Source organism: Pongo pygmaeus, chromosome 1 (assembly GCF_028885625.2).
Source record: "Pongo pygmaeus isolate AG05252 chromosome 1, NHGRI_mPonPyg2-v2.0_pri, whole genome shotgun sequence".
Lineage (NCBI taxonomy): Eukaryota > Metazoa > Chordata > Mammalia > Primates > Hominidae > Pongo > Pongo pygmaeus.
In genome coordinates, this window is record NC_072373.2 from 210,405,423 (window position 1) to 210,420,260 (window position 14,838).

Genomic DNA, 14,838 nt, shown 5'->3' on the forward strand with positions numbered 1-14,838 from the left:
CACAATCATTACCACCATCACCACCATCACTACCTCCACCACCGCCACTACACCACCATCACCACCATCACCTCCACCACCACCATCACCACAGTCATTACCACCATTACCACCATCACTACCATCATGACTGTAACCACCACCACCATCACCACAATCATTACCACCATCACCACCATCACCTCCACAACCACCATCAGCACAATCATTACCACCATTACCACCATCACTACCTCCACCACCGCCACTACACCACCATCACCACCATCACCTCCACAACCACCATCACCACAGTCATTACCACTATCACAATCCCCACCATCACCAACATCACCACAATCATTACCACCATCACTACCTCCACCACCACCACCACCATCACCACCACCATCATCAACATCACCACTACCATCACCACCACCACCACAATCATTACCACCATCACCACCATCACCAACCCCATCACCATCATTGTCACCACCATCATCACCAACATTACTACCAACTTCGCTGCCATGATTACCACTGCCATCTGCACAGCCACCATCATTACCTCCATTTTCAACATTACCACATCATCATAACCATCATTTTCATCATCACCACATTCATTACAATCACAGTCAATACTATTAATCACTAACATTTATTGAGAGCTTTATCTATGATGGATGTAGAACTAAGCCCCTTATCTGTGTGACTTTACTAATCCTTCAAATGACCTCAGAGGCAGGTACATTTTAAATTCTTGTTTTACAGATGAGAAAACTGAAGCTCAGAGAGGTTAAGAAACTTGCTCAACATCACACAGCAAGTGGTTTTTTTTTTTTTTTAAACTCAAGTCAGCAGACATTTAATGAGTGTTCATTAGCACATAGGAAACGGTACCTCCCATTACCAGGGACACAAAAATGAGTGTATTTCCTGACCACAGGGATCTTTACAGCTTTCTCAAGGAGATCAGACATATAATTAATACAACACAGCCTACAGGTGTGTCTTCGAGAGATAAGGTAAACACCCTGAGGGCCATGGGAGAGCATATCACTTCTGGTTAAGACCTAGATCTAGAGGCATTCCTATAATACAAACATTTTGATAAAATCTGTCCTAAGCTTTTCGGTCATGTAAGAGCCTTCTTGGCTGGGCGTGGTGGCTCACACCTGTAATCCCAGCACTTTGGAAGGCTGAGGCGGGTGGATCACCAGAGGTCAGGAGTTTGAGACCAGCCTGGCCAACGTAGTGAAACCCCGTCTCTACTAAAAATACAAAAATTAGCCAGGTGTGGCAGTGCGCACCTGTAATCCCAGCTACTCAGGAGGCTGAGGCAGGAGAATCACTTGAACCCAGGAGGCAGAGGTTGCAGTGAGCCGAGATCGCGCCACCACACTCCAGCCTGGGCAACAGAGCAAGACTCCGTCTCAAAAAAAAAAAAAAAAAGGCTTCTTGTCTTTCTGACCGACTCAAAGGAAGACTTGGCTGTCTCTCTAACTCCTCCAGCCTATGCCCTAGGCCAAGTTTTCTTGCTGTGCCAGGTTTGCCGAGACCGCCATCTTGGTTTCCAGCTGGAAGGAAGTTTAGCAGCCCTTTTACAGATGGAGAAAACTGAGGCTCAGAGAAGGGAAGAAACTTATTGAAGGGAGAGAGCAAACTCTTCTTTTTCAGTTCCCTGGCAGTGCAGTCATTCTGTGAGGGCTGTTTGGACTCTGAGTTTATCAAGAATGAAAGGGGAAGTGCCCGTATTAGGACCTTCTTTCCTCATCAGCTGGTTTATGTGGTATATGGTGGTGGGGGGCCTGGGGGTCTCTGGCCCCCTGTTGCTCCTCCTCTTTTGGTCTCTTCCAAGGGGACCTCAGGACAGCTGGGTGGGCCTGGGGGAGGGGGCTGAGAGCTCTTGTTCATCTTCAGGAGTTCATATTCCCCATGGCTGGCCAGGGAATCCTTTCCTCACTGAGCGATCACGTGGCGTGGCCTCCAGAGCCCCATCTGAACACCGCGTGGACAGCACTTCAGTCTGCGTGTTCTCTTGGAGTAGCAGACTGGCTCTTTTCCCGAGAGGCTGGAGCAGGCAAGAGCGAGAGTGGAAGGATTTTGAGATGTTTTCCTGAGCGATGAATGCAACCCCACCTTTTGGCATTCTCTCAAGGACTGCAGAAAAGCCTTCAGCTGGTCTTTTGATGATCTCTGGGTATGAGATGAATGTTTCTGTGAATATGACTCATGCTGAGGTTGACTTCAAGGAGGAGGCAAAATGGCCTGGCTCTAAGAGGGTTACACTTGATTCCTTCATTTATTTGCTCTTTCAACAATAGTTTTTGGCCTCCCATGAAGTGTCAGGCATTGTGCTGGGAAGGGGGGTGGCAGTGGTGAGGACAGAGTATATGTGGTTTCTGCCCTTATGGGGAAGAAGGGAAGACAGATGTGACTCCAGTAGTTACACGAATGGAAACAATTACACACAGTTTTAAGCTCTACCCCCAAAGAAGCAAGGGCTGCTGAGAGAATGTGGAACAGGGACTGGCCAGTGGGTTTTGGGCATCACGATGATAACACTTACAGAGTGCTAATGGTGCTGGGTGGGCTGGGCTGCAGCTGCAGCACTGGTTGTTAACTTGGTAAGCTGGCTGTAACCTGTGTTGTATAAGTTCTTCAATATTCTGTTATCCTCAGGGCCACGCGCTGTTCCTAGTGCTTCACTCATACATATTTACTCATTTCATCCTTACCCCTATGAGATAAGAACTCTTGTTATTTTACAGATGGGGAAACTGAGGCACCAAAAGATTGAGTACATTTTCCAATACAGCTAATAAGCAGCGGGGTGAGGGTTTGAACGCAGGCCCTCTGGCTTCAGAATCTAGCCTTTCTCCATTCCACTCCTAATGCTTCTGGAGGATGAGTGAGTTTAACGAGGTAAAGGTGGGGCAGGTGTGGGGTTGGGGTGGGTTTCAAGCACAGAGCTGTGTGGAAAATGCCTGGTAGTAGGAAGGGTACAGGACACTCAAGGAAGCAGGTGAGGCTGGTGCAGCTGGCATTAGGGGCCAAGGGGCTGGGGGGCGGGGAAAGAGGGCAGGTGACAGGGAGGGGAAATGGACAGAGCAGGATTACATGGAGCCTGGGAGCGTTACGGTTCCGGCCAGGATCCTGGCAGAGTGAGCTCCACAGGGGTGAGCACAGTGCCTCTTTTCTTCATTCTTGTATACCCAGTTCTGAGCATACTGCTTGGCACATAGGGGATGCCCAATAGTGATCTGGTGAATGACAAAGGAGGGAGCCAACTCCCTTCTCTCCAGCCCTCACCCAGCTTTGGCTTCCCCAGTTCCCACTGTCTATTAAAATTCTAATTGCTGGGGCTCCAGCCCTGGAAAATGCAGTTTAGTAATTCTTGGTAGGCCTGGGGATCTGTATTTTCAATAAGCTCCCAAGATGATTCTGACTTTGCTTGGTTGCCCCTGGACGCTCCTGGAAGCTGGTGGTTCTGCTTGTAAGGGGGCAGCATGGGGGTGGGGTGCCGCCCTGCAGACACTTGCTGGGGGACACACCTTGAGCTCACTGCCCCCCATCTCAATGTTTGTCTACAGCACTGTGGAAAGAAACTCTCTTGGACTTTCCAGTGCTGGTTTCCTGGTAGCCCTCTCCTCCTCTGGGGTTGTGAACGTCAGCTCCCAGGCTGACCCTGGCCACCCAAAAACCTGGACTGGATCATCGTTGATATGGTCGCTATGGCTGTGTTCCCACTCAAATCTCATCTTGAATTGTAGCTCCCATAATTCTCACATGTTGTGGGAGGGGCCTGGTGGGAGATAATTGAATTATGGGGGCAGTTTCCCCTATACCGTTCTTGTGGTAGTGAATAAGTCTCAAGAGATCTGATGGTCTTATAAGGGGAAGCCCGTTTTGCTTGTCTCTCATTTCTCTCCTGCCTGCCACCATGTAAGACGTGCCTTTTGCCTTCCGCAGTGACTGTGAGGCCTCTCAAGCCACGTGGAACTGTGAGTGCGTTAAACCTCTTTTTCTTTATAAATTACACAGTCTTGGGTAGTCTTTATCTGCAGCATGAAAACGGACCAATACAATAGTTGACCTTGAGTTTTAGGCGTTCTGTAAATGACCTAGAAATCTGTTGGGAACCGAGAAGGAGGAAAATCAATTATTAAGTCAATCATCCAACAAACTAATTAGTCAATCTAGAGAAAGAGAGGGGGAAGAGGAGCAGGGTGGAGACAAGGGAAGAAGGTAAAATAGAAGAGATGGAGGAGAGATTGAGAATGGAGATGAGGAGTGAGAAGAGAAAGAGGGCAAGAACAGACAGCGAGAGACGGAGAGGGGAGAGACTGCTGAATGTGGGGATGGGGTGGTTCTGGGGGGACAGCCCTGAACAACAGCATTGTAGGCATTTGACAGAAAGGGCCTAGTTGTCCCAGCTATTCTTGGAGAGGGCCTGAGGGGTCACGCATGAGCACAGCTTACAGGTGGTGCAGGTGTTGAGAGAGGTGGTCATTCCCCTCATAGCCATCATCTTATAGTTTGTTGTTGTTGTTTAAGATGGAGTCTCAATATGTTGCCCAGGCTGGAGTGCGGCGGTGCCAACATAGCTAATTGCAGCCTTGAACACCCAGGCTCAAATGATCCTCCCACCTCAGCCTCCCAAGTAGCTGGGACTACAGGTGAGCACCAACCACACTTGGCTAATTTTTGTATTTTGTTGTAGAGACAGTCTTCTGCTGTGTTGCCCAGGCTGGTCTCAAACTCCTGGCCTCAAGTGATCCTCCTGCCTCAGCCTCCTAAAGTGTTGAGATGACAGGTGTGAGCCACCATACCCAGCCATCTTACAGTTTTGAAGCAGGTGAAACTGGCAGGGCTGGAGGTGGCTGGGAAGGGTGGCTGTGCCAGGCCTAGTGGAGGCTGGGGCTCCACTTATTCAGAACTGAAGACCTGAGCTGTGACGGCACAGGGGCCCTCGGCATCTGGGCCATTAGCAGAGGAACTGGCAATTGCACAGGCCAGAAAGGAGCCCACCTGTAGGAAAAAGATAAGTCTGATGGGCCAGCCTCAGTTTCCCCAGCTAGAAAATGAGGGCGTGGGACCAGGAGATCATACTCACAGCTACTAACATTAACCTCCTGCTATGTGTCACACTCCTTCCTTGGGCCCTCTGGGAACCCGTCCTGAGCTGGCCGGGCTCACCATTCCAACCTTAGCCCCTGCCACTCTCCCCACACCCTCCTGCCATCTTTCAACCTCACCAGGCTCATGTATGCCAAGCCTGTTCCTGCCTCAGGGCCTTTGTATGTGCTGTTCCCTCTGCAGAATGTCTTCCCGTGGTCTTTGCCTGACTGGCTTCTTGCCATCACCCCTTCAGAGAAGCCCTCCCTCATCACCCTGCCTCAAGTAGCTTCCCAGTCACTTGCCTTTACAGCACCCAGTTTTATTATTTGTCACCCCATTCCCCTTCCAGCATGGGTGCTCCATTAAATCAGGAACCTTGTTCCTTCTGGTATCTGGGGTGTCCCACCGCTACCCCCATGTGAGTGCCTGGCACATATAGATACTTGATACCTGCTTGTTGAATAAATGAATAAGTGCAACTTGATAAGTTGGTGCTTAATTTGTGTTATTTCAAGTAGGTGTCATAAATATTTGCTTTCATTAGGTATTGAGGGAGATGTTATCATCAGGGTCCTACACACAAGGAAACTGAGGTTCCCAGAGGTGAGGTCACACAGCTGGGACCTGGACTCAAGGCTCTGCCTCCAAAGCCCTCTCCCCCAGGGTGCCCCCACCTTTTGTCGAGCAAAGAGGAGACACCAGCCACGAGGAGCTGGGGGTAATCTTTGTGCTTTAGAGATGAGGAGGTGATGGCTGCGGGTGAAGTCACTCAGCACTGCCACCCTCAGGCCTGTGGTGGTAATGCCTCTAGGCTCATTCCTGGGGCACACTGTCTGCAACTCTGTGATTCTCAGAGACCCAGGGCAGGGCTGGGAGCAAGTGGCTGCTGTGTGGTTCGCACACCACCTCCAGCAGCTGGCTCCTAGAGGTGCCCAGTCAGAACAATATACAGGGATATCGGGAGAGAGTGCTGTCCTTCAAATCATTCAGGCTCATTTCCCAGACAGGCCCAGCACAATGCCACAGATTTCCCCAGTGGCATAGCGTGCTACTTAGCCTCCTATCCATGCGACAGGTACCCCTTGCCTCTGTGGGTAGCAGAGAAGTGCCTCATGTGTCCGAAGACTGCAGAAGTCTGCTTCACTGGTCACCTGTCTGTCGGCAGTGGTCTACACGTCTTCAAACCCCTGAGCTGAGGTTTATCGTGGTCAAGGGGCAAGATCATGGCTATCAGAGCCACCTTGGTCTGGATTCAAGTCCCAGCTATGCAACTTACTGGCTAGGTGATGTTAGGTGAGTCACATTACTCTCCAAGCCTCAGTTTCCCTATCTGTAAAAGGGAGATGCTTATCAAAGTGCTTGGTCCAGAGTTAAGTCAACAAGCGGCATATCAGCCCCTTGCCATCTGGCCACACTTTCACCTCTGTCCACTCCTGTCCAGTTCCTCTGCCATGCTTTGCACAGACTGTTCTCTGCCTGAACACTCACTCTGCCTTGCCTGCTGGGCAAAGGTCTCTTCCTTCTACATGGCAGGCACCTCCTCCAGGAAGCCTTCCCAGACACCCTCAGACCGTTGGTCTATTCTGGGTTCTCTGAGCCTCCATACTGTTAGAGTGGTGAGGTCTGTAATGGTCAGTGTGTGTGGACCAGGGTTGTGTCATTTTTGTCTAATGTCCCCAGCACAGGACTTAGCAGCAGTAATATAAGTTGAATACATAGATGAAAGAAGCACTCGAAAATAGAAATGAATTAATGAGTAGAGAAAGGAAAGAAGAAAGCATGGAGGAAGGAAACAAACAAAATGAAGGAAAAAGAGAAGAAAGCAAGGGAGGGGGAGAAAACAGAAGATAAAAAAAAAAAAGAAGTGAGAGAGAAAAGGCAGAGAAGGAAGTGGGTCCTCCTAGGGTCCCTCCTGCCATGCTGATGTCTTAAGTCCCAGCTGTGAAACTTACTTACCCCCCTGTCCTGCCTGCTTCTGTCTGCCTGTCACTCCGCAGAGGTCCTCAGTTGCCTCCGGCTCCCACAGAATATTCATTGTTCTCTTGCCTGCTCTGCTTCGCCTCTCCCTGCTTGTTAGGTGCCAAAATGGTGGAATGATCAGAGGTAAAGCACGTCTGTCACCAGGCATGGTGGGGCTGATTCATCGAAAGACGCTCCTGTCCCCCAGGCTCCGCTGCAGAGGCTGACTCAGCCCTGGCTGCCTCTCTCCTAAGGTCACAGCTGTGTCTTCCCCAGAGGGTCCAGGAAATGTAGCACAGGCTTCGAAAAGGGCACAGCCCCTGGAGCTAGAGAATTTCTTTTTGAGCAATTGGGATCAGAGAACCCTTGGCTTGAATGTGGTGGGGCAGACCCTAAGGATGCTGGAAGGGGCTGGGAGGTGGTTCAGCCTGTGCGGGAGCTAGGGGAGCCCCAGTTCCACTTGGCATTCTGGAACAACCTCGTGGGCAATTCCTTGAGCATGATCCAGGAAGGCTGGTATCTGGGGATGGGCTTGGGCTGGTAGGGGAGTGGGTAGGCTTTCCAGATGGGACTGGAGACAGGGCTGAGAGAGTCAACACTCTGCAGGCTGGGAGGCAGAGGCCAAGATTCAGAAAGGCTGCCAGAGCCCAGCCAGCTCCAGTCTGAGATGACAGCCACTGAGAACCCAGCCAATAGCTGCTTTTTCTGTGCACCTACTATGTGCCAGGTCTCTACCATGCACTCGGGGCTCCAGGGGCCTTGTTTCATTCCATCCTCACAGCAGCCTTCTGGCATAGGTGTCATTGTCATCTCCATGTGAGGAAACCACAGCTTGGAGAGGTCGGAAATCCTCAAGCCCATGGCTGTAGAATGTCAGAGTCCCGATCTGAACCAAGAACAGCCAAGCCCTGTTGCCTTCCTGTCAAGGCCTACCCTTTAGAAACGGCTTACTAATTTTTCTAGAATATAATAATACATGCTAGCTGTAGAAATGTAGGGAAGTAGAGTTCAAAGAAGAAAACAGAATTTACCCCAAACCCAGCATTTTTTCCCCTATGCCCTTAATAAAAACCACAGCAGGCACCATGTGGCTTCTTGTTATTCCTACTTAACATTAGAGCAGAAGCATTGTCCTTGGAGAATACAACTTTTGGCAAGTATAATTTTTACTGGCTGTCGTAGTATTCTGGTTGGGAATACATGCCCTAATTTCCTTAGCCATTCCCCTATACCTGGACATTTGGATGGACGCCAAAGTTTCAGTGTTATAAGCAAGACTGCTATGTGTTTCTTTGTGTTCAAGCTTTTTCTGTTTCAGGCCTGAGCATTCAGGAGATTTCTGGAAGGGGAATGATCGGGTCAAAGGCAGGGCTGCTTTGGGGAGTGGGTGGAGTGGAAGAGGACCAAGGAATCCTGGCAGTCACCCCCAAGAAGGGTACTTTTTTTTCTGAGAGAGACCAGCTCATTAAGGGAGTCTGCCTTCCTTTGGACTAACTGGCCTAAGTTAGACCAACATCAGAACTTTTAATGATACCTTTTTGACCTTCTGACTGTTTCTTTACCCTCTTATAAAGCACTGTGGGTGTGTGTTGAGGGGCCCTTCATACATTGACCTTGCTAGTGGGTTCCTGGAGGCATCCGCAGATTCAGAGAGCTTGGGGATAATCTTATTCAACCCTCCTCATATGCACACAGCTGTACCATTTGACAGGTGCAGTGACTGAGTCCCAGTAAGGACAGGTAACTTGTTCAATCTGCCTGAGAGTAACTTTGCTAAGAGCAGATGGAGGCTCCCTGGCTTCATGGCTCCCTCCACTGTGTTAGATGCCTTGCATTTTTTTTGATTCCAGGTCATATAATTCTATCCCCAAGCATAATGAAGAACAATTGCTGGTATCATGGTTGCCATGGCAACACTGGCTCCAAATTTCCTGCTAGAGGTGCTAGGAGTGAGGGCTTGGGCTATGAGGGTTCTGAGGCTGGGATGGGGGTGCTGACCGGAATGGGGCTGGAGTCCACTAAGCTCATGCCAGTGCGATGACATCACCCTGATGCCCTCAAGGAAGCCCCAGGGCTGGGCCCAGAGCATGGACTGTCACCAACAATGCTCCAATTTGGTGCTGATGTGCAAAGAGAAGCAAGATCCATGTTTCATTTTTTTTTTTTTAAAGACTGGAAGATGAGAGGCACAGCTGAGTCCTGGAGCAGACTGAGCCACCTAAGAGGGGAGGAACCGCTGCAGAGAAACCGTGTTAAGCCTTTTTGAAGTTCCAGGGGGAGAACAAGAGAGCGGAGGCTCCTGGTGGCTGGTGACAGGTGCTGATTTGTTCTGGGGAAAGAGCACAGAAAAGTGCCTGGAGAGGAGGCGGGGCCAGAATGGGATGTAGGCGATGGGAAGGACTCTCAAGACACAGTCCTGGGCTCGCAGGCAGGACCAGTTCTCAAACCTGTCCCCGCAGGAGCCTGCAGAGCCACTGCCCTGACAGGGGACACCTCACCTCCTCTCCTTGCAGCTGCTCTTGGCTGGGAGAGCAGAGAACAGGGGACAGGAGAGAAGTCCCCAGAGTACTGAAGCTGAGGCTGGGGCGGTCTTCACTTCCCTCTTTCCTCGGCCCTTTTCCTGTTCTCTTGTCTTTTCTCTCTTTCTCTACTTTCCTTCTCCCTAGCCCAGTCTCTCACCTCTCTTCAGCCTCTGGGCCTTTCCTTCTTCCTCTCTTGCCCTCATTCTTCCTTCTCTGTCCCTCTGGTCTTCTCTTTTACCTCCTCTCTTCTTCCCTCCTTCCTACAGTTATGCCCTCTTCCCTCCTTTCTCCTGTCCCCAACCAGGGCATTAGAAATGCATCCCAGTTACACTGATCTGATCACTGCATATTGTATGCATGCATCAAAATATCACATGTACCCTAGAAATATGTAAATTACTGCATATCAATAAAAAGAAATGTAGCTTCTTTGCCTCACATACAGAAAAGCCAATCTGAAGTATAAATAAATAAACAAACAAATAAATAAAACAAACCACACTGGCCCCCCTACACCCCCACCTCCCAGCCATCATCTGGGCCTGCCACTATTTGCTCAGGGTATCTAAACATCAGCCAAAATCAAAGAAAAAGTTTTAAAATTTATTGTTAAAAATTTCCAAGGCTAAGTAGACATGCATGCACAATAGCATTTCCCAAACTGTGACTTAATAAATTCCAAGCCTTCAAGTTGGGAGAGGTGGTTCAGTGATACCGTTAAAAGCACAGACTCAAGCCCATCTGCCTGGGTTTAAATCCTTGCTCTGCAGCACGATAGTTATGTGACCTTGGGCAAGGGCTTAAGTCCTTCTGTGCCGCAGTTTCCCTCTCTGCAAATGGTAATAATAATACCTGCTTCATAAGTTGTTATAAAGATTAATTGCCTTAAAATGGAAAGATCTTAGGACAGTACCTGGCTCTTAATAAGTGCTCTATAAGTGTTAGTGATTCCTAGAAGCATTACATGAAAGGAAGTTTGAAAAACACTGAATACTTCTTGGCTGCCATCTTGAAAATAACACAATAGCACATTAGAGGGTCCAGAAGTCCTACAGCAAAAGACCTGTATGACTCTGTTTACCTTAGTAATCCTCAAACTTATTTTTACTGTAGTACTCCCAATCTCTTCTTTTATGTACAAAACACCTGTCTCTGAGGACACTCTCACTTTTTGAGTGGATCACAGTTTTAGAACTGCTGATTTGGGATTATTCACTGTTTGAAGACCATGTTGAGTGAGGTAGAGCAAGAAAGCATTATCTAAGTCATCAGGAAGACCTAGGGTCAAATGCCAGCTTTACCCTCCCCAGCCACAGGGCCCAGGAAGTGTGTGGGCAGTCCCCAAGAGGAGAAAAGGCTTGCCCCAAGGCCACACAGCCAGTTAGGGTGAGACTCAAGATTATTACACAGGATTTCCAAGCCTAGACCTTTCCATCTCCCTCCTCTTCCTCATTATCAAATAAAGGCAGGAGGTCTTTGTGTTGTTGCTGCTAGGGGATGGTCTCTCCTCATCTGCTCCCTCCCTGGTTGGCTTTTCATGCCTTTCAGGACCTGGGCTGCAGTGCTTACCCCAGAGCACATGCTTTTCTCCCAATCAGAGAGAGGGAGGAGGCGAGATGTCCTCAGTTTCCCACCCACAAAAAAAAAAAGAAAGAAAGAAAAAAGAAAAAAAGAAAAAGAAAAAAAAAGTAAAAGAGCTAAGGCATTTTTTTTAAAAAAAGCTCCCCACATAGGCAGAGTGACCAAGTATAATCCTTTTGAGAGATGACTTGTGTGCCCTGTCCCTGGTGCTGAAACATGGCTGGGCACCTGGGCAGTGGTCTCCAACCCCGGCACTGGCTGGAAGGGCTGCTGCAGAATCTCCTGTGGGAGTGGAGGGGAGAGTTCCACTTAATTCTGTGATTTCAAGGTCTTGCATCTCACCTGTTGGATCAGAATCCCCTGGGGTGGGCACCTGCCTTCCATATGTTTGAAAATCTCCTGAGGGGGGTGATTTGGGACCCGACTACCTTGGGGAGCATTTATGTAACCCAACCCTGGCCCACCTCTCTCGTGGATCATTGTTTGTCAGTGATATTATTTTGTGATTTTCTGAAAAAAATTGTAATTTTGATACTCTTGCAGGAAAGAAAACTCCATGATATATTTTTCCTGTTAATGGAGCAGATTTTATGGCCTGTTGACAGTTCTATTATTTTTATGGCAGTAGCAATTTTTTTCTACTCTGGGGGCTTTAGGATGCATATTCCTAGTGAATCCATATTTGCGGTCCTCTGGAGTCCACAGGAGCTAAGTGAGGCTATTCCCTCTCCATTCCTTCTTTTGGCCTGCAGGTCTTGTGGTTTACGGAGCTGGAATGGTCTTAATTATGTTCGCGTGTTCTCTGTCTCCATGTTGCACTGCTCCAGGCAGAGATGAGAAGCTTCTGCTGTGGTATTTGTTCTTTCAGGCACTTCTCTTTTCCCCTGGGATCCTCAGGAAAATCCTCCTTGGTGGAGAAACAGTTGCACTGGGCATCCTGCCAAGAAAGATGCTGGCGAGATGGGGCCAGAGAGCTTCATTAGCCTGTGACGAGGCCCCTGGGCTCTAATACTGGGGAGGAGGGTGGATTCTACCATTGCATCCTGTCTCATCCTCTTATCTGATGTCCCAGATGCTAGAGCAGGTAGCTCTAGGCCAGATGGAAGTATATACAGTCGTGGTTACAAGCACAGGATTTGGAACTGGACCTGGGTTCAAATCCTGACTCTGCTTTTTGCTAGCCATCTGACTTTGGACAAGTTTCTTTCTTTTTCTTTCCCAGTTACTGGGCCTCAGTTGCCTAATGTGTAAAATACAGACAGCACTGCGCATGCCCCAACAGGGTTGAGGTACAGATCAAGTAAGAAAATTGATATAAAGTGTCATCCTATAAACCATCGTAGCTTATTACAATCATACAAATGGATCTCCACCCAAGTGATGATGGCAAACTTTAGAAAAGCATTTACATTTTATTGTGATATTCTTGGAGTCCTGCAAACTTCCACTCCTCTGGTGGAGTAGAAATGGAGTTCTAACAATGAAGTTGAAGGCAGATGTTTGAGGTCGTGGAAGGGCAGGGTTGTATGTCCAGATCAGAGTGTTGATCGCTGCTCTTTCTCAGGCCTCTTCCTGAGGTAACTCTAAAGGGCAGCCCGGTGAGAAAGAAAGGATACCCTTCCAGGTTTGGAAAAGGTCCCTGAGTTTCCCCCAGCCTCTAGCATGGGGCCCCTTTGGCCTGCATGGGCCTGGGGCTGCTTGGGTCTTAGGGTTGGCCTGAGGGAGCAAAACTGGGATGCCCCTGCCCCCTTTGCACAGACAGGAAGATGGAGGCCCAAAGGGGTCAAGCGACTTTGCCCAAGGCCTTAAGGTTAGTTGGCAGCAGGACCAGGGCACCCTTTGCATTGCACCACAAGGCCTCCTTGGCAGGGTGCAATGTGTCCAGCCACTGGCTTCTGTCTAAAGAAAGAAAGATTCAAGGAGACATGGATTCGTTTCTGGAACAGTGGGTTGGATTGGTTCTGTGGGGCCCCCAAGGAGTAACAGTATAGCTAAAGAGTTAGGAACATGGATTTCAGCATCACGCAGACTGCAATGTGAGTTTTGACTCTGCTATCCTCCACTGTTGTGACCTTGGGCCCCAAGAGCCTCAGTTTCTTCACTGTGCAGTGGCACTAATGAGAAATACTATGTCGGTGTTGTGGTGAGTCAATAAGACAATCCATGGTGATACCTACGAGGATACACTTTGCTTCTTTTATGAATAATACTTTAGATCTGTGTTTATTCACATGCTAAGATGTTAGTAAGAAAGTGAAGAGGTTATGCTATTGTCAGGAATAGCAATAGCCTAAATTGTATGCAAAATTGTATACGCAGACTTCCAATGATGCAAGGAGCTGCCTGCGCAACAGTGAGCTCCTCATCACTGGAGGTGATCAAGCCCCTGGTGGGGGTGAGGCAGGGAGGACTCAGGCATCTGCCAGAGAAATGGCCCAGCACCCCGATGCCCATAATGCCCACTCTCCCCCTTCTCAATTATCTGGCTCCTGCTCACTGGGGGCCCCTGTTTTCCAAAGCAGCAAGCAGCCTGTGTGGTAATTACTTTTGGACTTATTAAGCATAATTATCCCCTAATCGCATACAACCAGTAATTACTGTGGCTGTTACCAGGGGCCTACCCATGCAGGGCCGCCCTCAGCACTGGCGTCCAACACCCAGCTGGGGCCTAAGGTGGAGCTGGTGCTCCCTGCCATGGGTTTGGTGGTGGGTGTGTTGGCTGGGGTGGGGCTGCTGCATCTGAGATCCCCAACCTGGTGCCCCTTCAGCCTGGGCACCAACTGGTGAAGGAGTCGCTCACAAATGCCAGCTCTGGGGCCACCCCAAGCTCCAAGCAGGCAGGGTCCTTCCAAGTACTCCCTTCCTGGTGATGCTTGCCCAGGCTGCCCTGCCTTTGCCCAAACCATTCCCTCCTTCTGGGCTCTCTTTCTCTCCTCCTTTCCCCCTTCCTTCCCTCCAGCCTCCTATCCACCCTCTTTTCTTCTTTCAAATATTTACTGAATCTCTTTTGTGTTCCTGGCACTATTTCTAGTACTGGGGATAAAACAGTGAAGGGAAAAAATGGCAAAAATCCGTGCTTTCATGGAGCTTACTGTCTATTTGGGAGAGAGAGAGAATGAACAAAATCAGTAAGTGATGTAGGGTATTAGAAAGGGTTGAGTTCTATGAAGGAATAGAAAGCGGAATGTCAAGGAGGAGGTTTTCTTGGGCTGGAGGAGAAATTCAGTTTTAATAGGATGGCCAAAGAGAGAATGGGGCACTTGAACAAAGACTTGGAAGGAGATGGGCTAAACTAGATGACATCTGGGGAATGTTCCAGGAAGAGGAGCCAGCCGGGGCCAAAACCCAAAGGTGGGAGCAGGTCTGGCACATTTGAGGAGCAGGGAGGGTGTCCTGGTGGCTGGATCAGAGAAGCGAGGGGGAGAGGGGTGGGTGAGGAGGTCGGAGCTGCCAGGAAGGGGTGGAGGGCAAATGGTAGAGCCTGGTGGGGCAGTTTAAAAACTTTGGCTTTTCCTCTGAAGCAAAGTTTTGAGCAGAGAGGTGAACACTTTCTTTCTTTCTCTCTCTTTCTTTGTTTCTCCCTTTCTTTTCTTTCTTTCTCTTTTTTCTTTCTTTCTTTTTCTTTCTTTCTTTCTCTCTTTCTTTCTCTTTCTTTTCTTTCTTTCTT

The 14,838-nt window shown here is 49.0% G+C and overlaps 1 long non-coding RNA gene across 2 annotated transcripts; it reads left to right on the forward strand.

Moving 5' to 3' along the window:
* Window positions 1-1,970: 1,970 nt before the first annotated feature.
* LOC129044904 (uncharacterized) lies at window positions 1,971-10,286 on the forward strand. Of its 2 annotated transcripts, XR_008504847.1 has the most exons (6): window positions 2,105-2,188; window positions 2,760-2,913; window positions 3,961-3,992; window positions 4,546-4,667; window positions 6,185-6,402; window positions 9,240-10,286. It is a non-coding gene; the product is annotated as an uncharacterized LOC129044904 (long non-coding RNA). The 2 variants fall into 2 exon arrangements; XR_010126962.1 differs by lacking the exon at window positions 6,185-6,402 and having other exon boundaries at window positions 1,971-2,188; window positions 9,240-10,054.
* The last annotated feature ends 4,552 nt before the right edge of the window (window positions 10,287-14,838 follow it).